The 20,000-nt window shown below is 43.6% G+C and overlaps 1 protein-coding gene across 1 annotated transcript in view; it reads left to right on the top strand.

The window, feature by feature from the left end:
* The first annotated feature begins 90 nt into the window (after positions 1-90).
* The window catches only part of LOC143291141 (uncharacterized), a 61,306-nt gene continuing 41,396 nt past the window's right edge, over positions 91-20,000 (top strand). Inside the window, exon 1 of the mRNA XM_076600811.1 lies at positions 91-254. The gene's annotated coding sequence lies outside the window, so the exon portion shown is untranslated. The remainder of the gene's footprint in view (positions 255-20,000) is intronic.

Consider the following 20,000-nt stretch of genomic DNA (forward strand, 5'->3'; position numbering starts at 1 on the left):
CCCCCCCACCCCCACCCTCCCACCCCCTCCGCTGACGCTGCACGGTCGCTGGGAGCTGGCACTGAGCTAGTGTTCATGGGCGTGTTCTGATCCGGGACACACTGGTTGGTTGGTGTTTCTTCTCCACGAAGCAGGGCTGCAGGGTGTTGGTTGCTTGTCGGAAAGCTGAGTGAGGAACGCCTCTTCGGTTAGTCGGTGCTGTTTTGGTCTGCCTGCAAGATTTGCTCCTGTTCATCCAGTCTTTTGCTGTTTTGGTTAGTACTTTTTTGTTGTTGTTGTTGTTGCTGTTTTGTTGTAAGTTTATGCTCATAAGGGGGTGAAAAATTGAAAGAAGACAATGTGATGGGAACAGACAGATTTTTTACTTGTGTGTTTAATTGGGTGATGGTACTGGTGGTGGCGGCGGAGGGGGTGGGTGGGGGGGGAGGTGGTTGTTTGTGAGGGAATTCACACTGAACTGTTTCAAGGACGAGGTGTGTGCACATCTGTGTGTGTGTGCGCGTGCGTGCACACGCGAGCCCGCGCGCGTGTATTGCGCGAGCGCACTAGTTTTTAAAGAAATTTTATTTTTGCTGTTGTTTTCCCCAGAATCGTAGATATATGTTCAGTATGTTCTTTCCTTGTAGTCCCTCTTTTATAAGAGCGAGAGAACTGAATGTTGAAAAAAAGCATGGACGGGGTCATCTATTAACCAAGATTTAAAAGATATAGTCTTGCTTCCAGCTGGTTAAGGTTATCCGCCAGGGGAAAGGTGATTTATTATTATTATTTAAAAAAAAATTGTTACAGATAGTATTTAATTTTCTTTTTCTATCCACCATTGAAATATTAATGTTTGTGCATTGGTCGCAGGGTAATGTCTGATATTAGCATCAGGCTAAATTCCTGGAGCGATATGCACAGCATATATTATTTCGTGGGGCCGCGGTACTGAGTGGCAATGCAGGCAGTGTTTTTCCATCAGTGTGCAGCTGGTACAGCCCAGGCTATTATCGAAAACAAAACGTTCTTGTCTGTGTCCTTAAGCAATAAAAGAAATGTCTACCTCTGGTTTCTCGTTTTATCACTCAGTGATAAAAAAGGTATATATATATATAAAGAAACCCGACCTAAATTCGATGCACTGTAGTCATAGACTGTAGTCTAGCTCAAATGAAAGCCATCTGTCTACCCATCTGTGATTTATCTATGGTTATATTTTCTATTGTTGGATTTATATGTGTATATATATATATATATATATATATATATATATCACGAACACATGAAAGAGCATTGGTGATGTCTATATATATATATGGTTTATAAAACATCGTCACTTCATTGGCTATGTCTACACTTCTTCCCCCCCCCCCTCCTCAATCATGTTAATGTGAATGGCTGAACGTCCACGCTCTTTTATGAATAGTAGCCTTCTCATTCGTCTTGAAGGGAAAATTGTGGTATTGCCACTTCATTATCATGATTGTGATTTTCGTATACTGCCATTACCTGCCATTCTTCTTCTTAGTAGTAGTAGTATAGCAGGAGGAGTTGGAGTGGTGGTCATGGTGGTAGCTGGGTATTATTGTTATTAATGTTATTATCATATCCGGCACTTTGTAAAAGTTTTTTTTTTTCCCAAAGGGGCTAGAGTTCGGAGAGTCGTGGTGGTAAAGGTCTTCACTAATTTATGTGGCTTGGGGCGTGGCAGCTCTCGGATTTATTACCCAGTTCTGTCCCTTTTCGCTCTTTGACGAGAAACAAACCTGCCGACGGAGAAGACGTGTCCTTTGACAGTTGTCGGATTTGGGGGCCGGGCAGGCAGGTGTCTGAATTGATGAAACCCCAAACTTGTGAAAGAACATCCGGTTTGTTATCGCGCCAAATCGAAACAGAATATCGTCGTTTGTTTCCACTGTGAAGCCAGCAGTATCCACGTTTATTTTTCCGCTGTTTTCTTTCCAATCATTTTCGTTCATTTAAAAACAAAAATTATTATTTTTTATAGACAGGATAAAATCGTAATTTTGTTTAAGTAACATTGTAATATGTATACACTCAACATTTCTTTCCCTGTCAAGAGACGTAAAGGCCAGTCAAAGAGTGGAGGGGAAGAAATGTAGAGTATATATTACAGCGTTATTAACCAGTTCACAATTTTTCCCGTATAATAAACGGAAAAGTACAGGGAAAGAAATGTGATATTGCCTCTTTTTTTTTTTTTGTTTTGTATCGTTAGCATTGAGAGTAATGTGACGGGCTTGTGTGCATTTCTTCTTGAGCTGCGTTTGTTCATGTTAGGTGTGTGTTGCGTTGCGTTGCGTTTGTGCACGTTGCGAACACGACCGAAAATGTTAGTATTGCGGCACACACACACAGACACAAATCCCACCCCCAAATCGGTATTTGACCTACATCGGCCAAGAGCTACCAGTTCTGATGAGAGGCAGCACACCAGACTAAACCGCTATACTACCCGCGGCCTCCTCGCTCCGTCCTCCCACTTCACCCTCCCCCCACCCCCGTCCCCACAACCCCCCCCTCCCCTTCCGCCTTCCCCCACCCATCCACCCTCTGGCATTCAGCCGGTGTCTGGGCGATGTATGCGGTCACCGTCTAGCACTGTACTGATTGCAGCGTTTAGAGGCAAGGTGGTGTGGAAGGGGCTGGAGGCAAGGGCAGGGAAGGGGTGGACGTTTTAAGGGTGGTGGGTGAGAAGGGGGTGGGGAATCACTGCAGATGCATGTTTTGCGGTACACACAACCCCAATCAGCAAAACTGCTGCACGATTGCCACTTGCTGCGGGCCGGGGAGAGAGGAGCTGAAAATGGCGCCTAGAATTCGAGTACGCATGGATCACTGATCACAAATACAGGTCCAGTGGGCGGGAGGGGGGCGGGAGGGGGGTATTGATCAGCCCGACCAGTCATCCAAACAGGGGAGATAAGAGAAACACGGACAGGTTCAGTTTGAAAGAGTATGTGTACGGGTACGTGTGGGAATGGGCGGTGTGGAGATCGGGTGCGGGTGTTCTGTGTATGAGGGGGGTGGGTGGGGTGGGTGGGGAGTGAAGTGATTGAGGGAGCGGAAGGCGAACGAGGAGGAAAACCTGAGGTGTAAACACGGCAGGTTTGAATTCAGGCCAACGCTTTTTTTGTTTTTGTTTTTTTAACGTGAAATGAAAAAAAAAATAAAAGAAAGAAAAACAAGAAAGGCAAGGCCTTCACGACTCACTTGTGATACACTTTTTAAAAAATCCAAGCTTTTTATGTATTGAGTATAATGCATTTACTGTTATATTTATATTTTTTGTATTCTCTAAACTTGGCACTTTGATCTGATATTCGACCCAACAAAAGATCTGTCATTATTGTCATTTTTTGTTCAAACAGGAACTTCTTTTGCTAAGCGTGGAAGTTGTATTTATTGCAAACGTTTTGGTGTCGGCAGTAAAACAAGGGAAATTACTCTGCTGGGGAACTTAGTTTGCTTTAAACTGATCTTTCTCATCTTAAACATTACATTTTGAAATTATACTCAATACATAAAAAGCTTGCATTTAAAAAAAAAAGTGCATCACAAGTGAGTCTTGAAGGCCTTGCCTCTCTTGTTTCAAAATGTAATGTTTAAGATGAGAAAGATCAGTTTAAAGCAAATTAACTCCACTAGCATTACATAGTAATTTCCCTTTTTTTCTATCTGAACCAAAACGTTTGCAAAATAAATAAAGCTTCCATGCTTAGCAAAAGAAGTTCCTGTTTGAGCCAAAAATGATAATAATGACTGCTCTAGCTGTTGGGTCAGAATATCAGATCAAAGTGCCAAGTTTAGAGAATACAAAAAATATAAATATAACAGGAAATGCAGTTTGCATATAATTAGGCTTCATTCTTTATTTTTTTGTGCCCATCCCAGAAGCGCAATATTGTTTTAAACAAGATGACTGGAAAGAACTGAATTTTTCCTATTTTTATGCCAAATTTGGTGTCAACTGACAAAGTAGTTGCAGAGAAAATGTCAATGTTAAAGTTTACCACGGACACACAGACACACAGACACACACACAGACACACACACACAGACAACCGAACACCGGGTTAAAACATAGACTCACTTTGTTTACACAAGTGAGTCAAAAAAGGAAAATCCGCTCGAGTTCAGTTTACAGAGATGCAGATCTCTAACACTTCTCCCCTATCAACTTACATGTACTCGTGCACAACACACATTCGCTGATACACTTGGAAGTGTATGCAAATTCAATCCCCCCCCCCCCCCCCCCGTACACACACTCGCGCACTCATACATGCACGCATACACGGGGCGCGCGCGCGCGCACACACACACACACGCACGCACGCACACACATGTGAGACCTGACTTATTCGGATTCAGTATTCAGATCTGCGGCTTGTCAGGACTGATTTCTCGAAGCAGACAGCTGCCCTTAACACACACACACACACACACACACACACACACAGAGAACGCTGTTTGGTTCAAGAGATATTCCCCAAGCGCCCTGTCCCACATGTAAATGAATGCCGTTGGCAACAAGTCCGGCTCCGGGGCCCTGTGTGGGAACATTCACTTTGGTGTCTGGTTCCAGCAGTTACCGCGTATGCGGACAGCCATAGTTCTCGTGTTAAGTAGATCTGACATTGTTGCTTGACGTGCTTGTATCGTCCAGCCGAACTCCCACTTGTGTGGACAGCTTTAGTTCTCTTATTACAGTAGATCTGACTTTCTTGTTTTAGGAGCTTGTATTGCCCAGCTGAAGTATAATTATACCCACGTGTGTGGACGGCTTTAGTTTTCTTATTACGGTAGATCTGACATTGTTGCTTGGGGTGCTTATATCGTCCAACCGATCTTCCACGTGTGTGTACAACCATTGTTCTCTTATTGCAGTAGATTGACGTTGTTGCTTAAGGTGCTTATGTCGTCCAACCGATCTTCCACGTGTGGGGGACAGCTTTCGTTCTCTTGTTACAGTAGATCTGACATTGTTGCTTGCAGCTTGGGGTGCTTATATCATCCAATCGGGTCCATGTCATTGCGTCGACAGCTCATTGCGTGGACAGGATGTGTAGAGGATGTAGTGTGGGTATAGATACAGGATACTGTGTAGAGGATGTAGTCTGGATATACAGGATGTAGTTTAGAGGATATAGTCAGGGTATAGATACAGGATGTAGTTTAGAGGATGCAGTCTGGCTATAGATACAGGATGTAGTTTAGAGGATGTAGTCTAAGTATAGATACAGGATGTTGTGTAGAGGATGTGGTCAATAATGAAGGACGTTTGTTGCCATTCAGCATTCCAAAAGTGAACATAGCACAAATAAGAATTTACAATTGGAGGACAAAATCCAGTGAGCTGTCGACGCAATGAGCTGTCGACTTTACGGGTACCTCCCATCCAATCGATCTGCCACGTGTGTGTACAACCTTTGTTCTCTTGTTACCGTAGATGACATTGTTGCTTAAGGAGCTTGTATCGCCCAGCCGAAGTATAATTATACCCACGTGTCCGGACAGCTTTAGTTCTCTTATTACAGAAGATCTGACAGAGTTGCTTAGGGAGCTTGTATCGTCCAGCTGCCAACACAGAAAAAAATATCAGGATTGTCATCAGCTTTCTGAATGTTGTTTGTTGTTGGCGTTTTGGCAGTTGTATTGTGAGTGCGTGCGTGTGTGGGTACGTATAGTGTGTGTGCATACTTGTGTGTGTGTCAGTCAGTGTAATAGTGCGTGCAAGGATGCGTGCGCATGTAGTGATGATATAGGTGCTATTGGACACGGTTGTGCGTCGGTCCACTGCGCGTGGATGAAGGATGGATATATCCGTTTTGGAATGCCTTATTTTTTGGTCACATCATCCATCTTTCAAGACTTTCCTGACTCCATCCCCCCCCCCCCCCCCCCCGGTCTCCCCTGCTCCCCAACCTCACCCTACCCCACCCCACCCCATGACATCGCCTGCCAATCATGGCCTTCTCACAAAGGCTGTGATTCTGTCATACCACAGTTATCTGCAGTGTGATGGATGACTTGTTTGGAGCACTGTGTGTGTGTGTGTGTGTGTGTGTGTGAGAGAGAGAGAGAGAGAGAGAGAGAGAGAATTTAAGTTTTTTGCCCTAAAAGAGAGAGAGAGAGAGAGAGAGAGAGAGAGAGAGAGAGAATTTTATTCATTGAAGGCCTTAACATAGCAAGAAAGAGATACAGAAGATATTTTATTCGTTTAAAGCCTTTGTCCTTTAAGAGAGAGAGAGAGAGAGAATATCCAGAAATGTCAGTAAATACGGGTTCAGCACTGACACCCACCTCCAGGTAATGTTATTGTCGACAGGGATAACTATCCCATGAAAAGTGGTGTGGAGGTGATCGATGAGGTGGCATGGGGGGTGGGGTGCAGAGGAGGATAGGGCGGTGGGAGTGGGGGGTGGGGGGGGGGGGGGGGGGGCAGAAGGGGGCAAGGGGAATACATGCAACCACTTTACCAGCTGACACCACAAGCTCAACACTTTTTTTTTATTTTACAGATGGGCAATGATATAAATGCCAATTTTTTTTTTATGTTGAGGGGGTTTTGTGTGATTCGGACACAACGTTTTGACTCGCGGATTGAGCTCATCGCTCAACCGATTGATTGATTGATTGATCCAGCCAGGCAACCAACGGGCACTATGGACTGAGCCTTAAAAGCAGACACCCCCCCAACCCCTACCCCCCGCCCTTCCCCCCTGCCCTTCCCCCCTCCCACACACACACCTTAAAAAGCAGCTAGAAAAAAAAAAGAACAAAAAAACAAAAACAAAAAACAACAACAGAAGGATGTAAGAGCATCAGACAGTGTGTGTCGCCCACGTAGGCTACAGTGAGTGTCCTCGGCCAGGTTGTTTTTCGGAAAGACTAGCCACACCCTGGCTAGAAGGAAACCAGGTCGGAGTGATGTCAGTCATAGCCTGAAGTCAGTCTTTTTTTTTATTTTTATTTATTTTTTTTTTTTGGAGTGGGGGAGGGTGCGAGTGGGATGGGTGAAAAACTTGCAAAACAAGTTGTGCAGTGAACTGTCACTCACTGCGACATGCCCCTCACCCTGTCACACCGTGTGTGTGTGTGTGTGTGTGTGTGTGTGTGTGTGTGTATTATTATTATTATTATTATTATTATAGTTGGAGTATTTCATGGACTTGTCTTTGACGTGCTTTCTCAACTTTGCTGATGAGGGCAACGGATGTCTGCATGTGTCCAGCATCCACCAGGGTCAGGTTAACATTGATAGTTGAACGAACGGAAGTGTTAAAGCCCAGTCACATTGTGTTAAACCAGAATGGTTAACCATACGACACCACGGGTTACCAATTCCATCACTTCTCATGAAATAAACATTGGTTATCACACTCATCGATCCTTATGGAAAAAAAAACAAGAAGAAACCTATAGCCTGTGGTAGTTTTCTCTTTTCTTCTGTGGCTCTTTACAACATGGAGCGGGGATGGAGAAAGAAAACGGTGTTCTGGTTTGGGATGCGGTAATGAATGCTAGTTGCCAGTCACTACCATTGGAGAATAAGAGGCATCATGGCAGGGTCATTTCTATCCAATCGTCATGGCTGCCACAGTTACGTGCGACGCTTACAACCAATCATCATAACTGTCACAGCTGTGTATGATGATGTGTATAATTAATGATAAATCATGGCTGTCACAGTTGTGTATGCCATTATGGCCAATGATCATCGCTGCCACAGTTATTTGTGATGTTCATGACCAATCATCATCTCTGTCACAGCTGTGTTTGATGTTTCTGACCAATCATCATCTCTGTCAGTTGTGTTTGATGTTTCTGACCAATCATCATCTCTGTCACAGCTGTGTTTGATGTTTCTGACCAATCATCAGTTGCGGGTGTCACAGTTGTGGCTGGCGAACTTTCTGTCCAATTACCATAACTATCACATTTGCCCTGCTTCTGGATTGCCTGATTTGCATAGAGGGTGCCGGCAGTTATCTGGCCACATCAGCAAACATTGGTATTTTCCTCTCTGGAATGAGGGAGCTGAGAAAAGGTCACCAGATTCTACATTGCCTGTTTTCGGTGATGGTAGGGTTTTTATTGTAGTGTTACCAGTGTAACCTTTCCCTGTGTCTGTCTCTTTTCCCCCTGTGTATGTGTGTGTGTGTGTGTGTGTGTGTGTGTGTGCACTTTTACTTTGTGACTGTCTCCTCTCTCTCTGTTCCTTGTTTGTATTCAGGCGTGCATGCGTGCGTCAGGGACTGTGGAAGTGTTTTCTGCAGGGTTGCGTAATAATCCAAATTGCAGCAGTCAGGCAGTGGGTAGGGGTGGGTGTGGTTGTAGGGTCTGTCCATATTTTTAAACCATTCGTTACAGAGGATTCTTTGGAAAAAAACACAAACAAAACAACAGAAAAACAAACAAAAAATAATAGGGAAAAACATGTCCAATTGCAATATCACCAAGGAAAGATCAGTTAACTTTTTCCTTGTTTTTATGTCCGGATTAGTTGTGTGTCCGGATTTTTGTGTGTCTGTGTCTGTGCGTGTGTTCATTCGTTTGTGTGGAGGACAGAGAGTTGCTTTTGAACTGATGAATGTGGTGTGTACAGTTGTCCCCCCCCCCCACCTTACCCCGAGCAAACCACCCTGGCCCATGCCCCCCCCCACCCCCACCCCCACACACACACCTCCACGCCCCCCTGCACCCCCTTTTTGTTTTTGTCTTGTTTACAGGCCCCCTGATCCAGCTTTAGAGACAAACTGCAGGGTTGTCAACATGTCATAATTTGATACTGTGACGGATGAGGGATACATACGTATGCATTTGTTTGTAAGTCATTCAGTGTGTGGAGAGTGCTTTTGTAGTAATGAATGTGGTGTGAAAAAGTCGGGGGCATAATTGTTTTCATGATGCGTGCAGGCATTCTGTGTTGGAGAGGCATGGTGTGGGACCTGTCCCAGGACGTGGTCACCCATGAATAAATCATGTGGGCTCTGTTTTCCCCTGAGATCATGCGTCAGAACGGTCGTGTGTGAAACCTAGGTTTCCCTTTTCCCTTTGAGAACTGTTTTGTGACGAAGAGGCCGAAACCTAGGTTTCCCTTTTCCCTTTGAGATCTGTGTTGTGATGAAGAGGCCAAAACCTAGGTTTCCCTTTTCCCTTTGAGAACTGTTTTGTGATGAAGAGGCCAAAACCTAGGTTTCCCTTTTCCCTTTGAGAACTGTTTTGTGATGAAGAGGCCAAAACCTAGGTTTCCCTTTTCCCTTTGAGAACTTTTTTGTAATGAAGAGGCCAAAACCTAGGTTCCCTTTGTGAACTGTTTTGTGACGAAGAAGCCTAAACCTAGGTTTCCCTTTTCCCTTCGAGAACTGTTTTTTGACGAATAGGTTGACCGCAGAGATGGAAGTGTTTGTGTGAACGATCTTTTGAGTAACAGCTATTGATGAAATATCCCTCCTCACCAGGTATTTGAATGCAGAACTCAACCACACACTGTGTATTATTTGTGTGTGTTTCAGTGATCAGTTGATCACCACATCATCTTGTGTGTGTGTGTGTGTGTGTGTGTGTGTGTGTGCGCGTGTGTGTGCGTGTGCGTGCGTGCATGTTTGTGTGTGTTGTGTGTGTGTGTTTGTGTGTGTGTATGTTTGTGTGTATGTTTGTGTGTGTGTGTGTGCATGTTTATGTGTGGTGTGTTTGTGTGTGTGTGTTTATGTGTGTGTGTTTGTGTGTGTGTGTGTGTGTGTGTGTGTGTGTGTGTGTGTGTGTGTGTGCATGTTTATGTGTGTGTGTGTGTGTATGTTTGTGTGTGTGTGTGTGTGTGTGTGTGTGTGTGCATGTTTATGTGTGTGTGTGTGTGTGTGTGATTTTGCGGGGATTGAAGACATTTCGGTGATTGAAGACATTTTGTAATACATCTGAGTATTCGGTTAGAAGGGGTGGAGATGTGGATGAATGGAGGGTTTGGGGAAACCTGGGCAAATGAGGGTAAAAATGTGGGTGAAATTTGAAAGAAAAACAAAACAAACAAACAAACAAAAACAAAAAACCCTCTAAATACAGTTACAGGAAATTACTTAAAGGACTTCGTAAAAGAGAAGTCGTTAAACTGACAAGCGAAACAACTGATAATGAATGCAAAAAGTCAAAAACATCAAATGTTTGTGTGTGTGTGTGTGTGTGTGTGCCAAAGGGGAAGGGGAAAGAGAAAGATGGGCAGAGCAGCAGAAGATCAGGGGGAGTAGGTGGGGTGGAGGGTTAGGATTGCAGGTAGAGAAGATAGGTGTACACACACACACACACACACACACACACACACACACACACACACACACACTCTGGCTCTTATCATCCACCAAGAGCAAGACCACACTGAATGTTCTATACACATACAAGGCGTTCACTGGAACCCCACAATACGCAGCACACTGCACTGCGGCGCTCACTGAACAGAACCAGCCAGAACTGAAGCAGCTAGCACACACTGAGCAGCTCACACCCTACTCAGTCAAGGATTCCCTTGCTCCTTAACACAGTTCAACCTGTGCCAAGTTCAGTTTTCTTCCTGGGGATGACTTAGATTCAGTGTGCCCTGTTTTCTTCTTTTCTCCCAACATACTGGTCACCCTTACGACAAATTGGAGCGCTTCCCAGTTCATTAACTCACTCAGTACGGCCAGCCCTCTCTTCTCCTCTACACAGACCCCTCGGATGTCCAGTGGGTGTCTTAATGACCCAACCTCTAGCTTCCGTCGTCAGAATTGTGGTATCCTTTGTTAACATTCACCTCTTTAGTATGAGAGACAGTTAAACAAAAAGTAACCAATCTGGGCTTGTCTTACTCAGTGACGAGCAGTTTTTGGACTGACACATTCACTGCTTTACCCTGATTTGCTGGTTTCAGAGCCAACTTGTAGTGAACATCAACTCTCTCCATACGAACGGCGAAAGAGACGACGTCAACTGCGTTTCACCCCAATTACCACCATCAAAATATTGCAAGCGGAAGGCTCTTATACTGAAGAGGTGAATGTTGACAAAGAATAACCACCAACTTCTGATTGGAGGGGGGAGGGGGGAAAAAGAGTGGGGGGGAGGGAGGCATGGGGTCGGCCTCCTGACATCCAACTTAATGGAGGGACAACACCCACACACAATTCAAAGGTGGAGTTTGGGGGAGGGGGGGGAGGGGAGCATGGGGTCGGCCTGACATCCAACTTAAGAGGACACACACACACCTTCAAAGGTGGAGTTTGGGGGGAGGGGGGGGGGAGACAGGGGAGGGGGGCATGGGGTCGGCCTGACATCCAATAAGACACACACCTTCAAGTGGAGTTGGGGGAGGGGGGAGGACATGGTCGCTGACACACACACACCTTCAAAGGTATGTGTGGGGGGGGGAGGTGTGCTGTTGGGCGGAGTGGGGGGGGGGGGGAGATGGGGTGGTCGGCCTGACATCACACACACCTTCAAAGGTGGATGTGGGGGGGGGGGGGGGGGGAGGGAGGGGGGCATGGGGTCGGCCTGACATCCAACTCCAGAGGACAATGAGCCACAGCGGATAGAAGAGAAGAGTGGGGAGGACAGGTGAGAAGAGGGTGGGATGGGGGTGGGGAGGAAGTGAGGGTTGAGGGGGAGGGGGGAAAGGATTAAAGAGAGGGTTGATGTGCAGGTGACACCACTACCTGCACAATATTGCCTATTATGAAAAAAATATATTTGTGTGTGTGTGTGTGTGTGTGTGGATAGAATAGACTAAAATAAAATCTATTGACATGAAACCTTAAGGTTTATAAGACAAAAGTGCATTGATAAATAAGTGCATGAATGTGTGTGTGTGTGTGTGTGTGTGGTTGTGTGTGTGTGTGTGTGTGAATAGAATTGACTACGATAAATTCTATTGTCATGAAATCTTAAGGTTTATAAGACACAAGTACATTGATAAATAAATAAGTGCGTGTGTGTGTGTGTGTGTGTGTGTGTGTGTTTGTGTGTGTGTGTGTAGCTATGTATTGAAAAGTTAACCCCTTGACTGCTGAGGAAGAATGTACGTTATTGAAGAATCATCACCTCACTTTATTAACCTATTCAACCCTGCCACATTGATGGGACCAATTTTTTTTCCTCCAAAGTGACACGTTGACACAGCTAGAAGTACTGAAGGAGCTGCTTCCCTTCATTTTTGACTCACTTGTGTAAACAAAGTGAGTCTGTTTTAACCCGGTGTTCGGTTGTCTGTGTGTGTGTGTGTCTGTGTGTCCATGGTAAACTTTAACATTGACATTTTCTCTGCAAATACTTTGTCAGTTGACACCAAATTTGGCATAAAAATAGGAAAAATTCAGTTCTTTCCAGTCATCTTGTTTAAAACAATATTGCACCTCTGGGATGGGCACCAAAAAAAAAAAAAAAAAAAATGAAGCCTAATTATATGCAAACTTCATTTACAGTTATATTTTTTGTATTCTCTAAACTTGGCACTTGGACCTCTTATTCTGACACAACAACAAGGAGTCATTATTATCATTTTTTGTTCAAACAGGAACTTCTTTTGCTAAGCATGGAATTTTTATTTATTTTGCAAACGTTTTGGTGCAGGTGGTAAAAAAGGGAAATTACTCTGTAATTAATGCTAGGGGACTTAATTTATCACAAGTCTTGAAGGCCTTGCCTCTCTTGTTGGTCTATGCATTTGTTCTTAGGGATGCAGAAACAGTTTTTAATGAAGCAGGTTTCGATGCTGGAGCAGTGCTGTGGTGCAGGTTTCAGCTGAGTTTGAGGAGTCAGGATTTCAAGTCACCAGTCTGTATCTCCATGTTTTCATCTTGGGCGGAGCATTAACGTTTGCTCAACTGGAAATGATCACACCACTTAAAAGTAAACAGCAGGTCAAGATTCGAGACTGGTTTACTGTCAGTCCACAAGTGCAGAAAGTCATTGTTTGACATGGGCAAACATTGAAATAAAGTGCAAATGAGACTAATTACTCTTTATATGAGTATTAGTTATTTTTTAAGGATCATATCATGGAGAGGAAGAGGAATTTTGTTTCATTGTCATATAATTATCGGTGACTGAAGACAAATGTCATGCCGCACTGATTACATTTCGTCAATGTTTAGCAGTTAAACGGGTCTTCTTCTTCTGCGTTCGTGGGCTGCAACTCCCACGTTCACTCGCATGTACACGAGTGGGCTTTTACGTGCATGACCGTTTTTACCCCGCCATGTAGGCAACCATACTCCGCTTTCGGGGGTGTGCATGCTGGGTATGTTCTTGTTTCCATAACCCACCGAACACTGACATGGATTACAGGATCTTTAACGTGCGTATTTAATCTTCTGCATGCATTTACACATGAAGGGGGTTCAGGCACTAGCAGATCTGCACATATGTTGACCTGGGAGAACGTAAAAATCTCCACCCTTTACCCACCAGGCGCTGTCACCGTGATTCGAACCTGGGACCCTCAGATTGAAAGTCAAACGCTTTAACCACTCGGCTATTGCGCCCGTCGTTAAATGAGTCAAGTGCCGCTTTTCCACACGATCAGATAAAACAACATAGTTTCATTTTGAGTGATTGCTGCATTCAGTAACCGACGAACGAAAGCGACAAACATTCCAAGTATGTCAGATTATCAGAACAAACGCAGTCGCTTGCAGAACGTCACCTCTCCAGCCCCACCCACCCCAAGTTTTTAAGATCCGCGATAAAAACACAGAAGGGTCAGTTCAAGTCCAGGTGTGTCCACTGTCGCTGGCTTTAAAGGTGTGGCAGAGGGGTCAGTCCAGGTGATGATGACAGATGTGTCCACTGCAGCTAGCCAGGATCACTCTCAGGTGACAATGACAGGTGTGTCCACTGTAGTTAGCCTGGGTCATTCCAGGTGACAATGATAGGTGTGTCCACTGTGCTAGCTGGTGACAGTGACAGGTTGACCACTGTAGATAGCCAGGAAGTGAGGCAGAGGGGGTCAGCAGTCCAAGTGACACCTTGGCATGTGTGGCAGGTATCTCTTGGGGTGACCAGCCTGAGTGATGGCATTCCACCAGGTGGCTTGGTGGGTGGGGTGGGTGTGTGGACGTTGTGTAAATTTTATTTGTTGTGGAGGTCATGCATGGCCTCTCTCGGTCTTTCTCTCTGTCTGTATGTCTGTCTGTGTCTGTTAAATGTGGACACACCCAGCCGCAACTTGACACCTGGACTGCAGTATCAGTATCAGTAGCTCAAGGAGGCGTCACTGCGTTTGGACAAATCCATATACGCTACACCACATCTGCCAAGCAGATGCCTGACCAGCAGTGTAACCCAATGTGCTTTGTCAGGCCTTGAGAAAAAAAGGTAAATAAATAAATAAATATAAAATAACATAAAATAAATGAAAAAAAAAACCAAACAAAAAAACCACCACACCTGGACTGCCCACCTGATAGCTCACAGCTGCTCTTCATTTTCTCATTAGCTGTATTTTTGTTGTTTTTTTTTTTTTGTTTGTTTGTTTGTTGTTTTTTGTGAAGGGTTTATTTCCTTCTCTGGCTCCTTCAGCCATCCCTTTTTTTGATTTTGTTGTTGTTGTTAACTCTTCATGAAATGAGCACACACACACACACACACACACACACACACACACACACACACACACACACACACACACACACACACACACACACACACACACACACTATATATATATATATATATATATATAAAATGGAGAGAGAGAGAGAGAGAGAGAGAGAATGATAAAGTAATAAAGGACTGGTTGACTCTAAATTGATAATCTGCAACTAGATGACCATAATAATAATAATTTAAAAAAATATAATAAAAAATAAAAAGCTTCCATTATCCTTACCAGACTCTATTCTGATTACCAACACACTTGTTTTTTCCTTTCATCTTTTGTCTTGATGTAATCCTTGACCAGTCTCAATTCAGAGTTACATCCCACCTGTTTCCTACCTACCTTTTTTTCTTGGTGTAATCCTTGACCAGTCTCAGTTCAGAGTAACAGCCCACCTGTTTCCTACCTACCTTTTTGTCTTGGTGCAATCCTTGACCAGTCTCAGTTCAGAGTTACAGCCCACCTGTTTCCTACCTACCTTTTTGTCTTGGTGTAATCCTTGACCAGTCTCAGTTCGGAGTAACAGCCCACCTGTTTCCTACCTACCTTTTTGTCTTGGTGTAATCCTTGACCAGTCTCTATTCGGAGTAACAGCCCACCTGTTTCCTACCTACCTTTTTGTCTTGGTGTAATACTTGACCAGTCTCTATTCGGAGTAACAGTCCACCTGTTTCCTACCTACCTTTTTGTCTTGGTGTAGTCCTTGACCAGTCTCAGTTCGGAGTAACAGCCCATCTGTTTCCTACCTACCTTTTTGTCTTGGTGTAATACTTGACCAGTCTCTATTCAGAGTAACAGTCCACCTGTTTCCTACCTACCTTTTTGTCTTGGTGTAATCCTTGACCAGTCTTTATTTGGAGTAACAGCCCACCTGTTTCCTACCTACCTTTTTGTCTTGGTGTAATCCTTGACCAGTCTTATTTGGAGTAACAGCCCACCTGTTTCCTACCTACATCTGGCTTTATTTGGAGTAACAGCCCATCTGTTTCCTACCTACCTTTTTGTCTTGGTGTAATCCTTGACCAGTCTCAGTTCGGAGTAACAGTCCACCCGTTTCCTACCTACCTTTTTGTCTTGGTGTAATACTTGACCAGTCTCATTTAATTTCTTCCAAAAGCACATTTCAAACATGTGTAAAGTTGCCTATCAGGAACTGCATACAGGATCATTTCTGTCTGCCACTAAATATCTCTCTGCTTATACAACCCAAACACGTGTGTGTGTTTTTGTTCTCAGTATTACTGCAACTACGTTTTTGCCGGCCTTCCCAAATGATGTTCCACGTTGTTGACATTGGTACAGTGTATGTATAAAACCACGTGTTTTGAAAAAGTACCAAGAGCATATTTCTGGGTTGTGTGCTGTTATGTAATTATTAGTATCCATTCTTTTTTTCTTACCATCATCATCATCAACATTATTACTATCATTATTATTATTATTATTATTATAAGTAGAAGTACTCCCGAAAATGGAGTATGACTGCCTACATGGCGGGGGAAAAAACGGTCAGACACAGTAAAAAATCCCACTCGTGTTCATACGAGTGAACGTGGGTGTTGCAGCCCACGAACGAAGAAGAGTAAGTAATAGCAGTAGTAGTAGTAGTAGTGTTGTTATTGTTATATTATTGTTATTGTTATCATTATTATGATTATGATTATTATTATTAAACTCAAGTCCTTGTGGTTTCGTTTTCCATGATGAAGGGGAAGAACTGTGACAAAAAAGTCTTGGTCAACCTTTTTAACCTTAAAATGCTGATTTGCTCATTGAGGTGGGTGAGGTGGTAATAGGTGGGGGTGCGAGGTTTAGATTATCTCATTAATTTATGCTCATGTTTGCCACCATAGCATACGTACATACGTGTGTGTGTGTACATACGTGCCAGCCTGCCTACCTAACTACCTGTATACATACATAGATACGAACGTACATACGTACGAACGTACGTACGTACATGCATACATACAGTTTTTTAACACTTACATTCATACATACATGCATACACGCATACATACATACATGCATACACGCATACATACATACATGCATACATACATACATTGTTTTCAAATGTGTGGACACACACACGCACACACACATACACGCATACACACATACATACACACGCACACAACCCCCCCCCCCCCCCCCCTAAACACACACATACATACATACATGAAAAAAAAACCACCCTGAAAACGCCTGTGGCAGCACGTACTTGTTTACTTTTTGGGGCTCAAGTTCCAAAAACTAGGCCATGACCCACCTAGACTGTTCCGTTCTGTACAGTAAGTGATGACGGTGACTGCTATGGTTTCTGTGTCAGTGTTTTGGTCGACCAGAGATAAGAGGGGCAGGGGTGTGCCTTATGTGTGGGCGAGGGAAGATGGAGGAGGTACGGTGGGTAGGGGGGGGGGGGACAGGTGGGCGAGGTTGGGAAGAGCTGGAGAGGGGCAGGAGGGGGGAGGGGGGTAGGGGGGGGGGGGGTGTGCGGGGTTGACATTACTTGCGCGAAATAGTAGGGGGCATTAAATATAAATCCTGCACTTTGTGATAAAAATATAATAATTGACATACATGTACAATAAGTCCTAATGAACCCATTAAGCGAGGGATCCACTTTTCCAGTGGCTTGTGGCAAGCGTAAAAATTAATTAAAATTAATTACGAAGACCATTTATACCACTCACACGCGAATGGGACACCATAGTATTTAGCAAGGCAGGATGTGGCATGACCCCGGCCTGACCCGCAGCTGTCAGCACCTTCCCTATTTCAGAGACTGGCGCTTAGCGCGCACTGCGCTGGTTTGGTTGTTCTCATCGCCCATGGCAGACCAGAAACTGAAGTATGGCAATCCTTAGCGACAAAAGTTAGATTTTTAAAACGATGGTGTTATGCCTTTTTCTTTCTTTCTTTAAAAAAAAAAAAAAAATCATTAAAAAAATCTGCTATTGAAGTGTGGTAATCAACAATAGGGTATTGCTACTGCGTTTAATTTTTAGATGAAAGTATTATATAACTGTAACTGTACAGTTAACAAAAAAAGTGAATAAATAAATTAATAAATAGATAAATTAATAAATAACGAAAGAAAGAATGACAGAGAGAGAGAGAGAGAGAGAGAGAGAGAGAGAGAGAGAGAGAGAGAGAGAGAGAGAGAGAAGAAAATTAAAAAGGGATGGTTTAGTTTGTACAAGACAAAATGACCTAATTAATTTACGGACTTAATGGTAGCTATTGACAACCCTGTAGATTGCATATTCTGTAACGAAGTATGCTTAACTTGATTTTTTCGTATGATTAGAGCATATAGCCCTGAAGAGGCCTTCACAGTCGACAGGGTTCTGAACAATGTGAAATTGAAACTTAAAGAAATGAGCTCGCCACAGCTGTCTTGCTTTGTTCTCAGAGAGTTATGTCATGTCAATGCAGACAAGTATGTTGTTGCTGTGATCCGCCACAGTCCAGGTCGATGACTGAAGACGTGGTGGAAATCAACTGGAATCTTTGTGCGTTATGTCAAACAGCATCACAAGAAACTTTGATCTGCCCAACCAAGCGAGAATGTGCTGGTTACGCCTATGTTACTGAAACCCTTGCTGATTTTAAAAAATTAGGACATTGCCCAATTCTGTTGATCTGTCTTTGTTTGATGAAGGAGATGGATATGAAGCAACGTTTCTACATTTTTCAAAGTGGCAGAAGAGATGTAAAACAGAGGAAAGCAGGGACAACCTCTAAAAGGAGACTGGGAGCATATATATATATATATATATATATATATATATATATATATATATATATATATATATATATATATATATATAAGAATTTCAAATCCAGTGCTAGTCCTGTGAAAACAAGAAACATGTTTGGTATTCATGCGAATAAATTAATGCATTTTTTTAAACAGTGATCAGGGTATACTGCAAGGAGCTGGACTTAGGACTTGATTACAAGATGAGAAACTGTGCAGAAGAGCTTCAGGATAAAAGTCTTTTAGTTAAATTTGCTTCAGGGGACATGGTAACAATAGATGTGTACCATGCACATGCTCATTTAACTCTATAGACGTGCTGACAATCTGTCAAATGCAAACTCACGAGAGAAAAATAAAGATATGTCTCAGTTGTGTAGAATATACACGTATGGACTGGCATAATCAGGAATCGAGCAAACTGAAGTGCATTCATCACGTATCAAACATAAACTTCGCACAGCTCTTCCAGACCCCATTGCCACTTTACAAAGCAGAGAACTGTCCTAATGTTTGACAAAAAACCTCGGTGACACCATCAAGAAACGAGCAGTTATGATTCAGAAGCCTCACATCTTGCAAAAACCGCTGAGCTGATTAGAAGTGATCTGTTGTAGCCAGATAGTTCATTCAATGGTAAATTCATCCACAGAATGTCAAGAAAATTGTATACATTTCACCTTAAAGGCGCCCATCAGCATGATGACCAGTGGGCCAGATTCCACTGAAGAATTAACCACTCCACACCAGATTCAAACTGTTGTCAGTATATCACAGATAACTGCATATAAATGCAAAAAATCATTAAAAGCAACATCACATATGCAGCGCAACAGGACACAGACATCATTCCTAATCTACTGGCCTTAAAGTTCATTGTCAGACAAGAAAGCTAGGGCTGGTTGAAATCCTTCATAGCCTTGGCCTTGGAATCTCATACAAGCATGTGTTGTCTATTTCAACAGATATTGCAAACAGTGTATAGCAAAAATTTGAAACAGACGGTGTAGTTCTTCCGCCAAGAATGATGACAAACATTTACATAGTTGGAGCGGTCGATAAAATTGACCACATCTCAAGATTAACAACAGCGGGAAACACCTTCCATGGGATATTTGATGCAGAATAAGCATGAAGACGCCGCAGATGCAATTATGCACTTCACACCCCTAGTTCAGCAATCGGTGTCAGCCAGAATGGAAATAATGCCCCCCACCCCCACCCCCCCTCTGTCACCTACACAAAAGTGCATCCAGTTGCTCTGACCTCCAAAGATGTCTAAATACCACCATGTATCGTCAGTGTAAAACCAGCTGTCAGACCTGAAAGCAAGACGCGCAACACTGAAAGTGAATGGTTGGTGTACTGCAAAGGTGTCAGCATAGTGAGCAAGGACGGAGGGGCGGATGAAGACATCAAGAACCGCATCAACAAAGCGAGGCATGCCTTCAACACCCTGCGGCCAATTTGGAACTCTATATCTCTTTCCACTCACACCAAACTGAGGATCTTCAACATCAACGTTAAGGAGTCCTCTCGTGTGGCTCTGAAACATGGCGAACAACCAAGACGAACACAAGCAAACGACTGGCCTTCATCAAT

Source organism: Babylonia areolata, chromosome 16 (genome assembly GCF_041734735.1).
Source record: "Babylonia areolata isolate BAREFJ2019XMU chromosome 16, ASM4173473v1, whole genome shotgun sequence".
Classification (NCBI taxonomy): domain Eukaryota; kingdom Metazoa; phylum Mollusca; class Gastropoda; order Neogastropoda; family Buccinidae; genus Babylonia; species Babylonia areolata.